The sequence below is a fragment of the Alligator mississippiensis genome, chromosome 8 (assembly GCF_030867095.1).
Source record: "Alligator mississippiensis isolate rAllMis1 chromosome 8, rAllMis1, whole genome shotgun sequence".
Lineage (NCBI taxonomy): Eukaryota > Metazoa > Chordata > Crocodylia > Alligatoridae > Alligator > Alligator mississippiensis.
In genome coordinates, this window is record NC_081831.1 from 37167677 (window position 1) to 37185379 (window position 17703).

Here is a 17703-nt window from a genome sequence, read left to right on the forward strand (position 1 = left end):
AGTTCTGCTTGCAAATGCAAAGGACTGAGTGCTTGGCTGCTCTGAGCCTGCAAACAACACCACAGTGGGACACTCAGAGTGTAAATGGTGACTGATAATTGGGGCAAGGTGGTTGGGGGTGCTGCTCAGAACTAGGCCAACCTGCCCACTGCTCTTCCCTACTGCTAAACCAATTATCCTCCCAGCCTAGCATGTAGGGAGGCCACAAGCTGGCAAAACAGCTCACTGTGTGGCAAACACAGTTGCCTGGTTCAAGACAGATGCACCTGACAGTTCCATTTCCTTGCTTCTCTTATTAGCTGTGTGTTAATTAGCTCCCTGCTCCAGCCTTCAGGGGAACACCAGCAGCTGCCTCTGATTGGAGGGTGCTGAAGTCCAGCCCACATCCTGCCCCTTGGGGAAGCTCAATGAAGGACACCTAAGTGGGTTGCACAGCAGAGGGGCAGCCGGGAGGAGAGACGGACAGCTCCTTCAGGACCAGGCCCCGATTTGTCAGTGACACACTCATTAAGCAGAAGAAATCCCCAGCCACCTGTGTGTGCTGTTAGCTATTTTTAGCCGCTCCCCAGGCCCTGCAGCAGCTTCTCAGGATCAGACCCAGTTCTGCCCAGGTCTCACACCCTGCTTTTTCTTCTCCTGCCCCATTCCTGCCAGGTTCTGCCTTAGAGACCAGAGAAAGGAAAGAATATGCCCTCTGCCCCTTTGTTGTGGAAAAAAATGGGAAGGTGGAGGCATTTCTGGGCTGCAGATTTTTAGACCCCTCTTGGTTTTACCATGGTAAATTCCAGTCCTGTCCATCCTGGAGGACGCTGATCTCAGCTGCACTGGCACAGGTCTCAAGACCTCCCACTCCACCATTGCCATGGGTGCACTTCCAATGGTGCCAGCAACAGTAAGAGCTGCAGACTGGTGGTGGTATTGCTGCCTCCACTACCCCTGGCTTCAAAGGCGCAGTGGATATAACCTGATCCTGGGAGCTACAGTGCAATACCGGGATATTTTAGGGGCAATTCTAGTACTGATGAGGTCACAGACTATGGAAGAATGAGTGACAGGAGGAAACCCCAACAGCCAGGAGAACAGGAGCCAATGGAGAGGACCTTTTGAGCCCAGACAAATCTGATGGGCAACGCTGCCTCTGGAATCACCAGCACAAGCAGGCTTCCTGAGGCAGAGCTGCTGCTTCCTATACTCTAGAGCAGAGCTTTCCAAACTTTTCATGTTGGTGACGCACTTTTTAGACATGCATCATTTCGCGACACAGTAATTCAGTTCCGGGGGAGGGGCCAAGGGAAGCAGATGCGAGTAAGGGAGCTCCGCGGTGCCCTTCCGCAAAATTTTCTGCATTTCTCGCGACACACCTACACACTGCCGCCGACACACTAATGTGTCGTGGCACACAGTTTGGAAAGCTCTGCTCTAGAGTAAGGCATGTGCTCAGGGATCTATAATAGCAGTGGCAAATATGGAACATGCTAATCCAGTGCAGCCACCACCTCAGCCATGGGGAGGGAAGCTTCCTCCATGGGGAGCCATGAGTTTAGCATAACCCTGGCTAGGCAGTTCCCTGATGAAAACAATGGCTTCCCAATGCAGTCTGTCTGCAGACCAGAAGGGGGTTGGGAGGACACTGGCTGATGAAGAAGTAGCATGGAATTTGTGATGAGAAAAAACAACTGAGATTCAAGGTCCTTGTTCAATAGCATGAGTTCTCCCAGCTAATCCATCCAACTCCACCCTAGGCTGACAACAGGGATTGAACCAGGGTCCCTCTGCATTAAAAGTGTGCTGCTAATTGAGCTAAAGGACTCAGCTCTCACAGCAGTAGCTGTAACCAACTTGTGTGCACCAGCCATTAAGGAGAGTTAACCGGGTAACAGTACTTGCATCCTCCAAAGGGCTGATCCATTGGCCAGTGGACAGTGCTTTGATGTGCAGAGGGAGGTGGGAAATCACCAAAGCTGGAGAGAGCAGAAATGCAGAACAGCTCCTGACCAGGGCATTTGCCAGTGCCAAATGCCTCAGAGGGTGGAAAGCAGGAATCCCTCCCATACACCACATTTTCTAATGCTTTCAGGACACCTATGCCACTTTGACTCAACTACTGAAGCCCTCTGTCCCCACTGGGGGAGCCCTCCACAAGCAACTCACAGAGCCAATCCACCAAGAAGGGAAACTAAGTAGGAAGCACCTTACAGTCCCAGGTGCTCTCATAGAGGTTTGTGACTAACAACACCTTCACCTAGTGTGGACACATGCTGCTCCCTGTACAGCACCTTGTGTAACATGGTTCAGCAGGCACTTCTTGTACAGTGGAGTACTATTCTCTGTACAAACAGACTTTGACTCCCTCAGGCAACTGATGGACAGGATCCCCTGGGAGGCCTGTCTGAGGGAGAAAGGAGTCCAGGAGAGCTGGTTGTATTTTAAAGAAACCTTACTGAGGGCACAGGAACAAACCATCCCAATGTGCAGGAAGACTAGCAAATGTGTTAAGTGACCAGCTTGGCTTAGCAGAGAACTCTTTGGTGAGCTTAAGCACAAAAAGGAAACTTACAAGAAGTGGAAGCTTGGAGAGATGACTAGGGAAGAGGATAAAACTATTGCTCAGGCATTCAGGGATGAAGTCAGGAAGACCAAAGCACAATTGTAGTTGCAGCTAGCAAGAGACGTGAAGAGTAACAAGAAAGGTTTTTACAAGCAACAAGAGGAAGGGTCAGGGAAAGTCTGGGTCCCTTACTGAATGGGGAGGCAACCTAGCAACAGATGATGAGGAAAAGGCTGCAGTACTCAATGCCTTTTTTACCTCCATGTGGCAGTGCACCTGTGGTGCCTGTCACTTCAAGGGCTGGAGCAGGCAGCCAACAGGTGCCTGATTAAGGCAGCCATTTTCAAACAAAGGTCGGCCAGGTAGAGACAGCAGCTGGCTGCTTGCAGCGTGGAACATCCTGGAGGTAAGGGCAGGAACTGCGGGGGTGGTAGGAGGCTTCTGGTCCTAGGCATGACCTAAAACTGCACCCTGCCAGGGAAGGGAGGCCTGGTGGGCCTGCCGGTGGTACGGCAGCTCCATTCAAATACCAGGATTGCTCACCTTCCTGGTGAAAGGTGAGTCAGGGTACCTTAATAACCCCAGCCCCCACAACACCATGGGTACAAGGGCCAGGCACAGCTATAGACCCCAGAGAGGGGATAACTGAGTGCCCCTAGAAGGAGAGGGTGGTTGTGTCACCCCAGAGAGGGGCAGTAGTGCAGCCTGCCCAGAGTAGGGTACGTCTTTACTTCCTGAAGGACTACGTGTAGCTCAAGGTTGAGTAGGGCTGTGGGATGGTCTGAAGGGCAGCCCCCCAAGGGTGTGTTGAGTAGGGCTGAACTGGAGTAGGCCTGAAGGACAGCACACGGGCCAACCCCCACAAGAATGTGTAGTAAGTGTGTAGAGTTAGCCTAGGTTGGGTTATTGGCCAGCCACTACCCCGGTGAGGGTTGCAGGAGAGACCCAAAAGACTGTATGTCTGCCACCCACGGAGTGAGTTGGATAAGCCCCAGGGCCGACAGGGTCACTCCAAGAGGGGCGGGGCACAGTATTGTACAGCGATGATCATATGGCAAAATGATTCAAGGGCTGGGGAACATGACTTCTGAGGAGAAGCTGAGGGAACTGTTTACTTAGCCTGAAGAAGAGAAGACTGAGAGAAGATTTAGTAGAAGCCTTCAACTACCTGAAGGGTGATTCCAAAGAAGATGGAGCTAAACTGTTCTCAGTGGTGACTTATGACAGAACAAGGAGCAAGGAGCTCAAGATGCAGCAAGGGAGGCTTAAATTGGATATTAGGAAAAACTTTCTCACTAGGAGCACTGGAACAAGCTACCTAGAGAGGTGGTGGAATCTCCATCCTTGGAGGTTTTTAAGGCCTGGCTTGACAAAGCCCTGGCTGAAATGTTCTAGTTGGGGCTGGTCCTGCTTTGAGCAGGCAGTTGGGCTAGATGACCTCCTGGGGTCCCTTCCAACCCTAATTTTCAATGAGGCCCCAGCTGCTGCTCTTGCTTTGACTGTAATGCCAAGCCTTAATGCTGCTGTGGCTCCATGTCCCAGAGACTAGTGTCCCCTCCCTCCCCATCCTCCTGGCAATTCCTTTAACATGGTCTCAAGTCTATTAGCAGGGAGTTCATCTTTTCTGCCCATCAATCACACTGCCAGCCTTCCCCCTGACACTGCATGTCTCTGGGCTGTGTTGTCAGGAACACAGGAAGTCATCAGCTGTATCGGTAATCACCCACTACCTGGCTGAGTATAGAGACCAACCCTGACAGGAATGAGAGGGGATAGTCAGGGAAAAGGGAAGGGAACTTTCATCAGGACTAGCTGCTGGACAGCACCACCCCCCAGCGTGAAACAGATTATCTCTACAGCAGAAATATGCTGGATGCCTCCACCTGGCTGGGCAGGCCTCCAGGCAGATGCTGCCAACCAGGCACGCAATCCCATTCTGCATGGCTTCCAACACGCAAAGCCTGTAGCAGTCCTGCCTGGCAGAAGTCACCTTGATCCCCCTCGCTGCCCTTTGCTCCCCTCAGATTGGGTAAAGCTCTGTTTGCCAAAGGAAATCACAGAAAAGCCCCTCATGCCAGGCCCCACAACTCCTGCCTAAGCTCCTTTAAACCCCTGGTTTGGCAGCTCTGGAAGGAGGAAGATGGAAAAAATTGCAAGGACCTGGGTAATGTAGCTTCCTGTTCCCTGGCAGGTTTGGGTCCTCTGTGCTGATCTATGTCAGTTTCATCCCCTCCTCCTTCCTTCCACTCCTGGAAGGGGCTTCAGTCCACTGCCTTCTACTTGGATAGCAACAATGGCATTGAATTGGCAGCTAAGTGAGACATTAAAGAAAGATCTAGAGACTGTAGTGAGTACGCAGACCAGAGCAGGTTTCCTGCAGCAGGTGCCTCTGTTTCCTGCCTTGGGCTGCCAAGCAGCAGAAGGGAGCAGGTACAGGCATCAGCTGTAGAAAAGAACAAATGTACTCTGCCCATACACATGGTCCTGAGCTCAGCCAGTGCATTCAGCTCTCAGGTCATTTCCAGCCTACACGGATCTACCCAGGGCTGCCTGCAGCTAACTATATCCTGATTCACGTCCAGTCCAAGAAGGAGCCAGGTGTTTGTTCTGCACTGTCCCCTGCTCATTGTGAGGTTCAGGCAAACCCAATCTGGTGGTTTAGGATTAGCAAGGGTAGGAGTAATGCTAGTCACTGGAGGAGCTCAGTGAGGTCACGTAAATGTTCTGCAGAAAGAGATTCCAGTGGGGCTCTGAGCCCAGCCTGGAGGCAGCTTTCCTGGGGAGGAGCTGAGAACTGATAATAATTGTTCCTACTCCCCACTCATCTTCTTCCCACACACATAGGAATTCACACAAGTATTCATTCACACACACACACACACACACACACAGACACAGAGTTAAACATGTCCATTTACACACATGCACACACCTGCCCACTGAAATATGCATGCACATGCTTTCACAAATGTATATACTCCAGCACATTCAAACTCAGCTATATTCACTGCACATGTAGAATCACACATATACACATTTATACATGCATACACACCTATGCATCATAACACAAAAGTACTTCGACTCTTATTCACACATGCATGCACTCATCACATGTGCCCAGTCGCACACATTCACACATGTACAGGCACATTCAACCTAACACATCCCATGCACATTCACACTGAATACATATGCACTCACACATTTGTGCTCATGCACAGGACATGCATTTACATATATTCCCATAGGCACATGCATGTGCACATTTACACACATGCTTACACATATGTACTGATTCTCACATGGAAATACATTAACATTTTTACTTGGTTACATTTTCACACATGCACACTCACACATTCAAATGCATGTATCACACATGCATATACACCTGCACAAATATATGTGCTTGCTGTCCTCTCAGTGAGCTGCCTGGTGCCAGGCCAATAGCCTTCAAGGCAGGTGTTCTCTCCTCAGCCAAAGGAATGGGATAGCTTGAGCAGCAACTGCCCCTGTATGTTGTCCCATCAAGCTCCCTCAGCCAGACACTGCTGGGCCTGGCTGGCCCTCAGCCCATCTGCCAGCAGCGCATCAATGGATTTGTGCTGGAAACCATGACATTTAGTGGACAAGTGCCAGGGAACAATCTGTTGGTAGACACACAATGAGCAGAGTGGTGTCAGTGAGGAAGAGCCACACAAGGACCATAGGCAGGCAGGAAAGGCACTCTTCTGTGGGTAACAAGGAGATATTCCTGGATTCTGGGGGGCAGGTGGTTAGCTTCACCTGGAATGGGAGCAAAGCCCCAAACTCCTCTAGGGAGGGGACTGAGGTACTGAGAACAGTACTGAAGTAAGCACTTGGCTAGTTGGCACTTAATTCCCATTGAAACTGATGGCCACACAGATTCAAAGTTTGGCTGCACATGCAAGCAGCACCACCTTATCTTCAGGTGTGACTTTTAAATCAATTCAGTTAAACCAATGTCAAAGGCTGGGGGCGCCTGCATGGGTTTGAATAAAGCTTATTTCCAGTTACTGTCAGTCATTCAGGAAGAATCATACAATCATAAAAGTTTAAGTTAAGCCAAAAGGAGCTCCTCTTATATCCTCCAAACAAGGGAGCATCTGCCAGGGGGTGCCACTGGCTTATCCATGACAAGGCCTCCACTTGCCCCACCCAGGCAGGGGTTTGACTTCTGGAGTCCCAAAGGAGCAACCACTCCTGCTTTCAAGGCAGAGACTGGGGGAAGGAAGAGTGCCTGGGGAGAAGTATCTTCTCCAGCCAGCATTCCCTGCATTGCCCTCACTGCTGGCTCCTCCAGTGATTTCTTTGTTGTTCTCCTTTCAGGTTCACCTCACTTTCCCTCTCCCTGGTAATACACAGACTCATTCCTAGCACTTAACTCCGTGAATTAGTGAACTCAGGATCAGTTTTCCCCAACCCAACAGAAACTACTTTTCTAGCAACTACAACTACCATGCTTGTGTGCATGTTCTGCCCTTAGGAAGGCAGATCTTGTCTAGCCTTGTATGCCAAGAAACTCTGTGGTCACTGTAGTGATACCATTGGGGAAAGTGGAATAATTCCCTGGGGAAAGCAGTTTTATTTTGAATCCAACTGGCTTCTTGTCTGTGTTTGTGAACAGCTGTTAAACTCAAATACTCCCCCTCCCCAAACAGTTGGGAGAAAGCCTTCACAAACAGAGCCTTCAACAACCCTCTCTTTCATTAAGGGCACTAAGAGCTCCTAGCCCTTTTCTCTGAGTGACCTCCTCAAAACAAGGAAGACAATGCTCAATATAATTAAAAATGCACAGATAAATAAGACCTCTTGGGGGTTTAAACACCCCTTCCCCTTTCTCAGTTAGATCCTTCTGCAAACTCCATAGACACTAACAGAGGAGCAAATTATCTAAAGCCAAGTACCAGTGCCTGTGCCTTCCTCCAAGTCCATCTCCCGATTTATGAAACCCACACACTGCCTTGTGCTTCTGGTTGATCAGGAAGGGATTGGATCAGTCAAGCTGGTACCAGAGCACTGGGAAATGGAGTGACCTTTAGTGACACTGCAACCTGCTTACTGCCCTCTTCCCTCAGGTATGTTGGTACTTATGGCAGGGCCCCAGACACCCAAGTGCCTTCCTTTCACTGTGCCTCAGCTCCATGCTTGCCCAGTGACAGCTAAGGACACTTCCCTCTCTGCATAAATGCTGTGCAGAAGAATCCCCTCATTACTGCAAGGCTCAGATCCCACTCTGCTCTCACTTAAAGGGGCTCAGATCAAGACTGGACATCTTTCCCAAAAACAAGGATACAGGGACCAGATGCAAGACCCATGAGGTGGGATTCTCTAGTCTGTTATATAATAGATCAGGTAAGATGCCACCTTAGTATTATTATTACTATTTTTAATTCATATTTCAGTAGTGCCTCAGAGTCTTGGTCTGGAATCAGAACCCCCCCCCATCTGTAATGCTGATAAGACATTTTCTGGTCTTGACATCTGTTGGTTTATTAGCTGTTCAAAATGCAGAAGTTCTAAGTCCTGGGAAATCCTGATACTTCCCTATTTCTCAGCCCCAAACTGAATAAAAAATGGCAATTTCCGATAACATTTCTGAAATCATTTAAAAATATCAAGATGACCGGGTTTGTTTCAATAAGGCCAAAGAGCTTCACGTTGACTTCTCAATACAAAAGTATTATGATGTTGAAATGAAGCACTTCAACCTTACCCAAATGAAGCGTTTCAATGACTTTTCATTGGAAATTTCAGCAGAATCGATGCATTCCTGTTAAACATTCTGATTTCACCAAGTTGGCATTCTCCACCTGAGAACAGCTTCATCAGACCATTTTCCACCTGCGCTAGGATCTGCACTGAGGAACAGGAGTTTGGGTGGTTAGAGCCCCAGCTGGGGACACCGGGCTGTCTCCGTCTTAGAACACACACTCTCCCACTGTGCTGTAGCTCTAAGCAGAGGAAGTGGCGAGTCCCCTGCCCATCCTGGCCTGAGGGCCTCCCTTTCCCTGGCGAGCATGGCCAGGAGGGAGCAGCATCCCCTGCAGAGCTCTAGAGGGGCTAAGGTGCTGTGTGCAGGTTCATAGTGCTGTTGGGCTGCAGTATGAACCCAACCCAGCCAAAGCCCTGCCAACTGCTCTGTGTGCTGTGTAGCAAAGCCAGGTCCCAGAAGCCCTGACACCTGCTCATGAGCACCAGGCCCCTCAGATGTAATTAGCCCGAGTCAGAGGTGGCCAGGGCCTGGGCTGCATCATTGGGGAGACAGTGAACATAGCCTCAACCTGCCTAATTCAATTCCCCCAGCCCACAGAGCCCTCACCCCCGATGCTGTTCACGACCTGACTTGCTAGGCAAGGATCTCAGTCCTGTCCCACACGCTCCATGCCTGGATCCCTGTGCCCAGGGTCCTGGGAATAATGGGGGAGATGCCAAAGGCTGTCCTTAGGGCTGCCTGCTCCTCCCAGCACAACCCAGGGTCAGCACACATGAGTGCATGGGGGGCATGTCCCAAATAAGACAGATGAAAAGGGGGCAAAGGGGAGAACCTTCAGACTTCTGAGTGTGGGACACACAGACTACGTAGGCCCAGTCACAGAGTCCATTCCTGGGGTAAGCAATGGCCTATATAGCCCTGACAGAACTGGATGTAGTTGTTTCCTGGAGGAAGAGATATTTTTGGGAGGGAGCCCAGCAGGGTGCAGTTTTAGGTCATGCCCAGGACCAGGAGCCTCCAGACCATCCCCTACAGCTCCTCCCTTACCTCCAGATGACGCCAGCAGCCCTCTGGCCAGGCGGTGTTGTTGCCTGGCCCCCAGCAGCCCCAGATTCAAAATGGCCGCCCTCATCGGGCACCTGGCAGCTGCCAGCTCCAGGCCCTTAAAGTGGCAGGCACCCGCAGTGCCCTGCCACAGGTCTATAAAGTCATTATTTTAAATGGGGACCCTCCATCCACACATCCACCCTCAGCCATCCCCAGGGCAGCACAGTGCAGGGAACACACCATGTCCAGTCCCATGTGCTGGCAGCTGCATGGCCAACTCTGCTAGCAGGGACACTGGCTTGGCACTGCCTTAAGCCCTCCCTGCCATAGCCTAAAAACCCTTGTGAGGAGTATAGGGGTAGGCTGTCAGTCATCAAGCCACTCCAAATCCCAAATATCTTGTTGGGTGGTGATGTGGGACCATCCCAAAGGGAAGGAACCCTACTTCCTCTGGACATGACCTGTCTGCAGCCACGGGAGGGCCTGGGACCAGGGTTGGGGCACACTGATGTTGAGTCTTCTTACAAGCGGAAGCCTAATTTTAGCTGTCAGGATAAGCTAAACAAATGAAATGGATCTAATGATGCCCCAGGGGAATGGCTGGCGCAGGCACCAGATAAAGCAAGCAGCTCATCAAGGGAGCAAAGACAAGGCGAGTGAAATGAAATGCTTCTCAGGGGTGCCCACCAAAGACAGATATGCTTAACAGGCACATGCACTACCCCCACCTGCTCTCAGCCCCAGTGGCACAGCAGAGGAAGCCAAGCTTTGGCTTGAAAACTAGAACTCATCTTTCTCCAGGCCTGGCCACGCTGTGAGGAGAGTCATTTCTCTGTGACTTTCTGTACAAAATCAATGGGAACTGAATCACCCCCAAGCTGATCTAGCCTGAACCCAACCTGCCCAACCAAAGGCCTGTTGGGGCTTCACTGCAGGGTTGGGAATGTCATGGCTCAGGCCCCAGAATAAGATTTTTTCCCCCAGTTCCTTCTCCCACCCCTACCTCTTTCCCCGCTCACCTCTTCTGCCTCCTCTGGAGATCTTGACAGAGACAAATGGCTAAAAGGGTCCTAGGCTGATGCTGCTGGACATGATACCAATGTATCTCATACAGTAATCCTCTCAAGGAGAAGAGAACTTCCCCTCCCACCACATGCATGGGATGGAAGAGTTCTTTGTCCCCTGGGGTAAATGAGGAAACTACAGAGAGGGGAAGTGACTAGTCCAGGACTGAATACCACAGGTCATCATGAGAACCCAGGCATTCTGCCTACCAGTCATCTCTGATGATACCCAAATGATGTGGTATGGGGCTGCTGGGAAATGGGGTCTGCCATGGGCCGAAACTGGCCCATGGGCCAGACTTTGCCCACCCCTGGGCTACGACCTCACCAAGCACTTAGAGGACATCTTGGAAGGTTGCAATTCAGCCTCACACCATTCGCTCCCATTCATTTTAGTTCTCCCACTCTTCTGCCTTAAAAAGGTTTGGCCCAGGAACAGAAGCATTAAGAACAGGGGTTGGCAACCTATGGCCTAGGGGCTGGATCCAGCCCACAAAGAGATTCTGTCTGACTCACCAGACTGGGTTAGCAGCAGTAGCAGTGGCAGTGGAGAACTGGCAAGGGCAGCAGTGGCAGCCTGCATTAGCACTGGGCTGTGTTGATTTGGCCTGTGTTCATGGACCCTGATCCAGAACATCAGGCCACAGCCAAATGATCAGTACTCATTGCCCCACCAGAGCAGGACTACCTGGAAATCTCAGGAGACCCTGTTTTCAGACTCCAGCTTGGTAGGCCCTGGAGGTCTGAATCTTTTGGATTGAACATCTGAGAACTTGGTGACTCCTCTGAGCTGAACCTCAAAGTAAGGTTATGCTTCCCCACTAGTTACCAACAATACCTCTGGTGGCAACCAAATGATGGCATGTATAGAAGTAATGAGCTCTAGTCATGTTTTATAGATGGGGGGACTGACGTATGATTTGTCCAGGCAGCCGCAAGTTAATGTCAGAAGAAGAAACCAGGAGTCCTGGATCATAGTCATGTGCCCCAACCACTAAACCACCTTTCTCCCCAGTGCCAGGGACAGCACCCCAATCTCCTTGCCCTCCAACCCCATGCTCTTACCACAGGGCAATACATCCTTGATTCAAATTCTACTTCCTCCTACCAGTGCAAGATTAGTCCCTATAGCTGCCTCTAAAGCCTCCTGGTCCACCTCCCCCCTATTTAGCCCTGCAGAAAAGCACCCCCTGTGGAAGCAATGCCATTCCGCTGGCAATAGGCTAGTACTCCAGAAAAAAGGCATTATAGACCTGACTACCCATGGGAGAGCAAGGATAAAAGTTATAAGGGTTTCTTGGGGCAGGCCACTTCCCTGCCACAAAGGGTAAGCCCCTGCCAGGCAAGGAACCATTGTAGCTAGCTCCATGCCTCCCTCTGCAGGAGCCCTCTGCATCACCCATCACTCTGCATACTTGGCAAGGATCAAACATGTGACCAAGGGTCTTTGGCTCGGGGAGGTACTGCAATAAGACTGCTGTACCTGCCCTCTAGGCCCTCAGCTGAGCTCAGCTTTATGACAGTGGATTTGGGACCAGGACTTCATTGCAGACCCAGATAGAAGCACAAAGTTCTAGGTATCTACAGTCCCATGAGAACCAGAAAGAGAGCCATGACCAGGTTGCTCTCCTTATCCATTACTTTTCCCTTTGGAACTGCTGACCTCCAGCTCCCTCATATACAGCACTGCAGTGCCACAGGAATTGTTGATCTTTGGCAAAGGTCAGGGTGCTGCAGGGCTGGAAGGGGCCTGATTCACTGGTCGAGCACAGTTCCCAGAATGCAGCTGCTTCACATTAATGCACACAGAGACCAGGGGCCCAGCACACAAGCTTGGCTCTGTGCTGGACAGCAATGCATGGTGGGATCTGCAGTCTTCAAGAGCCGCTTTGCAGGCTGGCAATGCAGCCCTTGAACAGGCAGAGGGAGGTTGTTCTGGTGTCACTCCAAGTGTTCATAAGGCCTGTCACAGCCAAAACTCCTGGATATGTAGCACCCTATTCCTCTGCATAAGAATCCCCCCCATGCTAGAAGATTCCCAACCTGCCCTAAGAGCCTCAACAGGGATCACTGAGACAATGCCATGGGGGGCTTGGGCACTAGCAGAGCTCGCAGCCCTGGAGCTCAGAGCTCACAGCCCTGGAGTGCATTTGGGGCAAATGGAGCACCAAGCCACACAATTGCTTCCCCTGAACAGAAACATCCAGGTTAGCAGCAGCCAGCACCAGCTTCAGCCCCTGCCCTTCTCTCTAAGCTTCAGGGCCAGCAGGCTGCGTGGGTCCAAAGCCTCTGTGGATCCAAAGCCTCCATGACCCCCTGCCCATTCCCTTTTGGTGGTCAGTTTTGTTGCCCAGCTATAGACACCTCCCCCTACCTCTCTGTCCCAGTAGGGGACCTTTGTTCCAGGTAGTGAAATAGCTAAATAATGCCAGATAGGCTGAACAAAACTTTCTCATCCCTCAGATGCTGCCAGCTCTGATGTCATCTCACTCTATCTGTGTTGGGGTATGCAGCTTCCTCAGGGATACCAGAGCCTGAGGGGGAAAGCAGCAAGGAACCATGCCCATTGTGTCAAGGCAGGACAGTGTAACTGTCCAGTCCTTTGATGTCTTTTGGGGGAGTGTGGGGAAGCAGGATAAAAACCAAAGGGAACTGGAGGGATTCACATAATGGGAGAGAGGAAAAGAGCTGAGCAGTGTATCGAAGCTAAGCAGTTGGAGACATGAGTACAGCCTGCCATCTGGAGAGGAGAGAGGAAAGAGGTTCAGGGTGGAAACAGGGCCAGGACTAGTAATGAACAGGATGCAGCATTCAAACACATCATATTTAGACCGTGTACCAGGCAAACTTCCTCTGAGCTTCCTAAGGTGGGTGGTGGAAACGTTTCTTGAGACATCTCCTCCTGGACAGTGCACAGCTCTGGGGGATTGGTGTGTGCAGTCAGCTTTACCCTGGGCAGTGATGCAGTAAGGTTTTCCTTCTCAGCGGGCGCATCTACACATGTATTAATGTGTTTTTCCTAATGCACCTCCAATATGAGGTACTAAGTAAATACACATTAGGCTGCACTAATGCACAGTAGCACAAGTGCACACTTTTTAGGTGATGCTTAATGTGCAGTAGCCTATTCTACTGTGCATTAGGGTATTAGCCAGATCCAAGCTTTAAGCCCCCTTCTCCCAGGCCTGGACAGCAGATCAAGGTGTGAGCAGGCTTCTCGCTGCTGGGCTTACCCCTTCCCTCGTCCCCTTGGCATATTATTTAGCTATGGCAAAGCCAGGTGCAGAGGCGATGTGAATCACAGCCTGGCCAGGCAGTGTTGTCATGCAGGGAGCTTGCTTTGCCGTGGGTGACTGCAACAGTGAGTCATGCCTGGAAATCGTGCAAGGTAACACAATGGGACTGTGCTGCTCCTACTGCTGCTCTCCCCACCCGGGGGGGGGGGGTGCCATTTGCACGCGTGGCCTGCACACTGAGCACAGCAGAATCCATTTCACTCATTTTCTCTGACAGACACTTCCCAAGAGAGTTCCCAAGAATACCCTTCCATTCCCCCAGCCAAAACCAGAGGCAAATAGGTCAAGGGGCTGGGAAATGACAGCACCTCAGCTGCTGCCATAAATGTACTTCAGCTCCCCCGTCCCAGCTGCATTCTCCTTACAGCCCTCTGCTTACCAGATCTCCTCCACAGCATATTCCCACTGACACTGTGGAGTAACTGCTGATCTCTCCATGGCCCTAGGCAATCTGGTCAAGGGGGCCTGTCACCAGCCTGAGCCTATGCACTTAGGCTTTATCTTCTTCTTTATTAAGCACCTCACTCGAGCACCCAGCACCACTGTATAGAGGTACCAACCTACCCCCAGGCTTCAACTCACTTGGACACTAGTTGAGTCCCAAGAGCTGAACTAAGCTGCCTTCAAAATTCCTCTACTGTCACCTCAATCAGTCACTAGGAAGAGCCCCTGAGCAACATGGGGCTTACCCGAGCACAGTACACCACTACTCTTGTTAGTCCTCACATGGGACAAAAGGCAATTACCAGAGGTCTGAAACCAGGTCCCTCAGAGTACGTGCCTGTTATGCCATGATCCAGCCTGAGTTTATGAAATGTATTCCATATCCAAATACGGTGCTGCACTCCTATAACCATGTCTGAATGAATGGCATCATCCTGCCTCATGCCTAGACCCTAACATACTTCTTGCCATCACACACTTGCCACTCAGATGGAAGGGCCACCTCAGCCACTTGTGTGATGACATCACAGTGTCACACAAAGGCACTTTGCTGGCCTCAATTCTGTGTTTGAGCAGCAACACATGGCACGATGTAAGCAAAGCAAAGGCACAAACTGCGGGCTGAGGCAACCACCAGGGACATTATCATTTAAGCCCCAAACTGAGATTTGGGAAGGTCATTATCCCAAGGCTAGATATGAAGAGCTTTTTTTCCATGTTCTTCATTTGAATGTCGTGAAACCAGGTGGCTTTCATCTCTTTATGCATGCATAATTTAAGCCTTCCCCTGCAGTGCTGGAAAGGCAAACACCAAGCTCTGGGCCAGGGACAGCACAATAGAAAGCAAAACTGACTGGAAACAAATATGAAACTGAGCAGCCTAGCTTCTGGCTTTGTCTGCAGGATGGGGCTTTTACTACCCTAGAACTACATCATTGCACATCCCTAGCACAGACATGACCCACATATTTCAATAGGAAGAAGGGAGGACAATGTACCTCAGTTTGTTTTTTCTTTTGACATATTCTATGGCTTTCCCTTTTCAGAGGCCACCCTGGGATCTTAGCTAAAGTGGTATAAGATTGGAATATCTCCAGGTGCTTATATGGAGCCATCCTGGATTTACAACCATGTAACTGAGAACAGGATCTGATCTGATGTGCATATGAGGAAGAGAAGACAATCTTCCCTTCTCCGAGACAAACACAAGCCAAAGCATACTGATTCCCTCAGCATTTTTCAGGGCCTGTTTCCTCACATTCATTTTTCCCTTTGCGGCACTTCTTGACCTCACTGGTTTTCCATTTCTGATCTGCCGCCTTGCAGTGAGCAGTACTGCCAATACCCCATTGCAATAAAAACAGAGATGCTGCCATTCCAAAGCAGACCAAAGGTCCATCTTGTCCAGGTTCTGGTCTCTACTGCCAAGAGCTTTGGAAGAAGCAAACCCAAATGCACTGAAATATGCACCACAATTTCCTGGGAGAAATTCCTTCCTGACCCCCTGGCTGGTAACTGGCTTATGCCCTGGAGCATGAAATTTGGTTCCTGTCATTTTTACCCTGACCATGTGTAACTGTGGAGACTGTTTCAATTCAAAGAAGAATCTAATCCCTTTTCAATAACAGGCATTGTCTTTGGGCTGCTGCCTGCAGCGCGGAGATGGATTTAAAGAACACTTGTCAGCTAATTTTTTAAGACTGAGCAATTGTTGTTTGCCTATTGTTTCTCAGATCCTTTCAGAAAAAGAAAGCCAAACATTTTTTCCTAACTGGTTTCTTTTTGTCATTTTCATAATCTTCCTGGGCTTCCAGAGCTATGCAGTCTTTCCTTGACACCATTCCTTTTTAAGTATATGTCCCTGCATCACGGACATGCCGTTTTTCATTGATGGCTGTTGAAGAATCAGCAGGGGGAGCTCACAACCCTTTCTGCTGTAGACCCCAGCAAAATACTACCTGAAGATATTTTATCCCCCCTAATTCTCATGGAAGCCTGCAGCAGGGTTTTAACTGAAATAAGAAAAGACCAGTATGTACAGTCTAGTAGGTGTTTCTCTTTGGACACATCAGTGCAACTTTATGGTCTATCTGAGATAGAAAATAAAAAAGCCCATGAAAGACTGCTCACAAGGAATCCACCATGGCCTAATTACCACCAAGCCCCAGAGGTGCGATAGTTTAGACCAGGGGTTTTCAACCTTTTTAAAAAAGTGTACCCCTTCTGGTGGCGGCAGCCAGATGTAGAGCAGGAGGGCTGGGGGGGGCTTGCATGTGTCCGCCACCACCGGCACCCACTGCACCATCGCTTCCCATTTTCCCACGGCCAGTCGCACGTGCAGCTCCGTGGGCTGCTGACGGGCCTCACACCCAGCCAATCACGCACCAACCATCAGCAGCCCGCAGAGCCGCATATATGACCATCCATGGGAAAGCAGCATATGGCGGTGGCATAGGGCGGTGGGCAGTGGCGCAAGGTGGTGGATAGCAGCGGTGGCTGCCGTATACAAGCTTCCCCCTCCCCATGTCCGTCTGGCCAGGTGGCACCTGTGCGGCCTGCAGAGGGGTGCCGCTGCCCTTGCCCCACCCAGCCCTGCTCCTGGGAGGTAGCAGCGCAGGGTGGTGGGTGGAGGTGCTCTGTCCCTGCTTGCCTGCATGTACACACTAGGACCTTTCTAAGTACCCTTAGGGGTATGCGTACCCCCGGCTGATAACCCCTGGGTTAGACTATTTCTTTGATGAACGCTTCATGGCAGAAATCGTCTCTCACCATTGACATGTGCACTCCCCCCCACAAACCAAGGGTCTCCATTCTTGGCAGAGGCTGGCAAGTATTACAGTCACACAAGCAGTAGTAGTACCACTACTGTCACAGATCCAGCCAGCATTTCTTTGCTTACACTTTCTACCACCAGGTCACCATCTATCTTATACAGCTTTGGCAAAGGCAGAAAAGCCTCTTTTTGGGGAAACCTGTAGTGTTAACCAGGGGAAGCAGGACACGAGTGAGTCCTGGACCTCTGTCTTTGGAGAGACAAGGAACAAATGGGAAAGACATTAATTCCAGAATGGGATCTGGACCAACCCCCCAAATTCTCACTCTGAACTATGCAGGGGCCTGAAACACAATCTTTAAGTGGTCTTCTGTCTTCTTCTGTCTTCAAGTGGTCCCTAACTTTACTATGGCTTAAAGCAAAACCTCACAGACAGCCCTGTGGCCAATGTCAGAGGCTTTAGGAGAAAGCACTTTGCATCTCCCTCTGAGAGGAACAGCTCTCAGCAATCTCAGTTCCATCCCACCTCCCTTCCCAAAACACAGGCCTGGCAAGGCTGATTCCGATCTGGCTGACACCAGCTTTACACACCTGATCGCTCCCCGCTCTGGGGGAGCTACTCTCAAGTTACAATAGTGCAAAAGAAGAATCAGGCTCTAGAGCCTAACCCAGCTTCACAGCATCTCAAGCAGTCCATATTGTGTCCTGGCATCAATCCCCCTCTGTATCGCTGAGAGCAAAGACTCAGCCCTGAGGCACCTGCCATGACTTAGGCTCCAGGTCCAAAAAGG

General features: G+C 50.5%; 1 protein-coding gene across 4 annotated transcripts in view; it reads right to left on the bottom strand.

Moving 5' to 3' along the window:
* Nucleotides 1–17703, bottom strand: part of DGKK (diacylglycerol kinase kappa) — a 149625-nt gene that overhangs the window by 130493 nt on the left and 1429 nt on the right. Inside the window, exon 1 of one of the 4 annotated variants that reach the window (XM_059732650.1) lies at nt 9336–9390. The exons of 2 other annotated variants lie outside the window; for them this stretch is intronic. The gene's annotated coding sequence lies outside the window, so the exon portion shown is untranslated. Of the gene's footprint in view, nt 1–8288; nt 8343–9335; nt 9391–17703 lie in introns of those variants that run through there. One more of the 4 variants, XM_059732651.1, reaches the window with a different exon arrangement.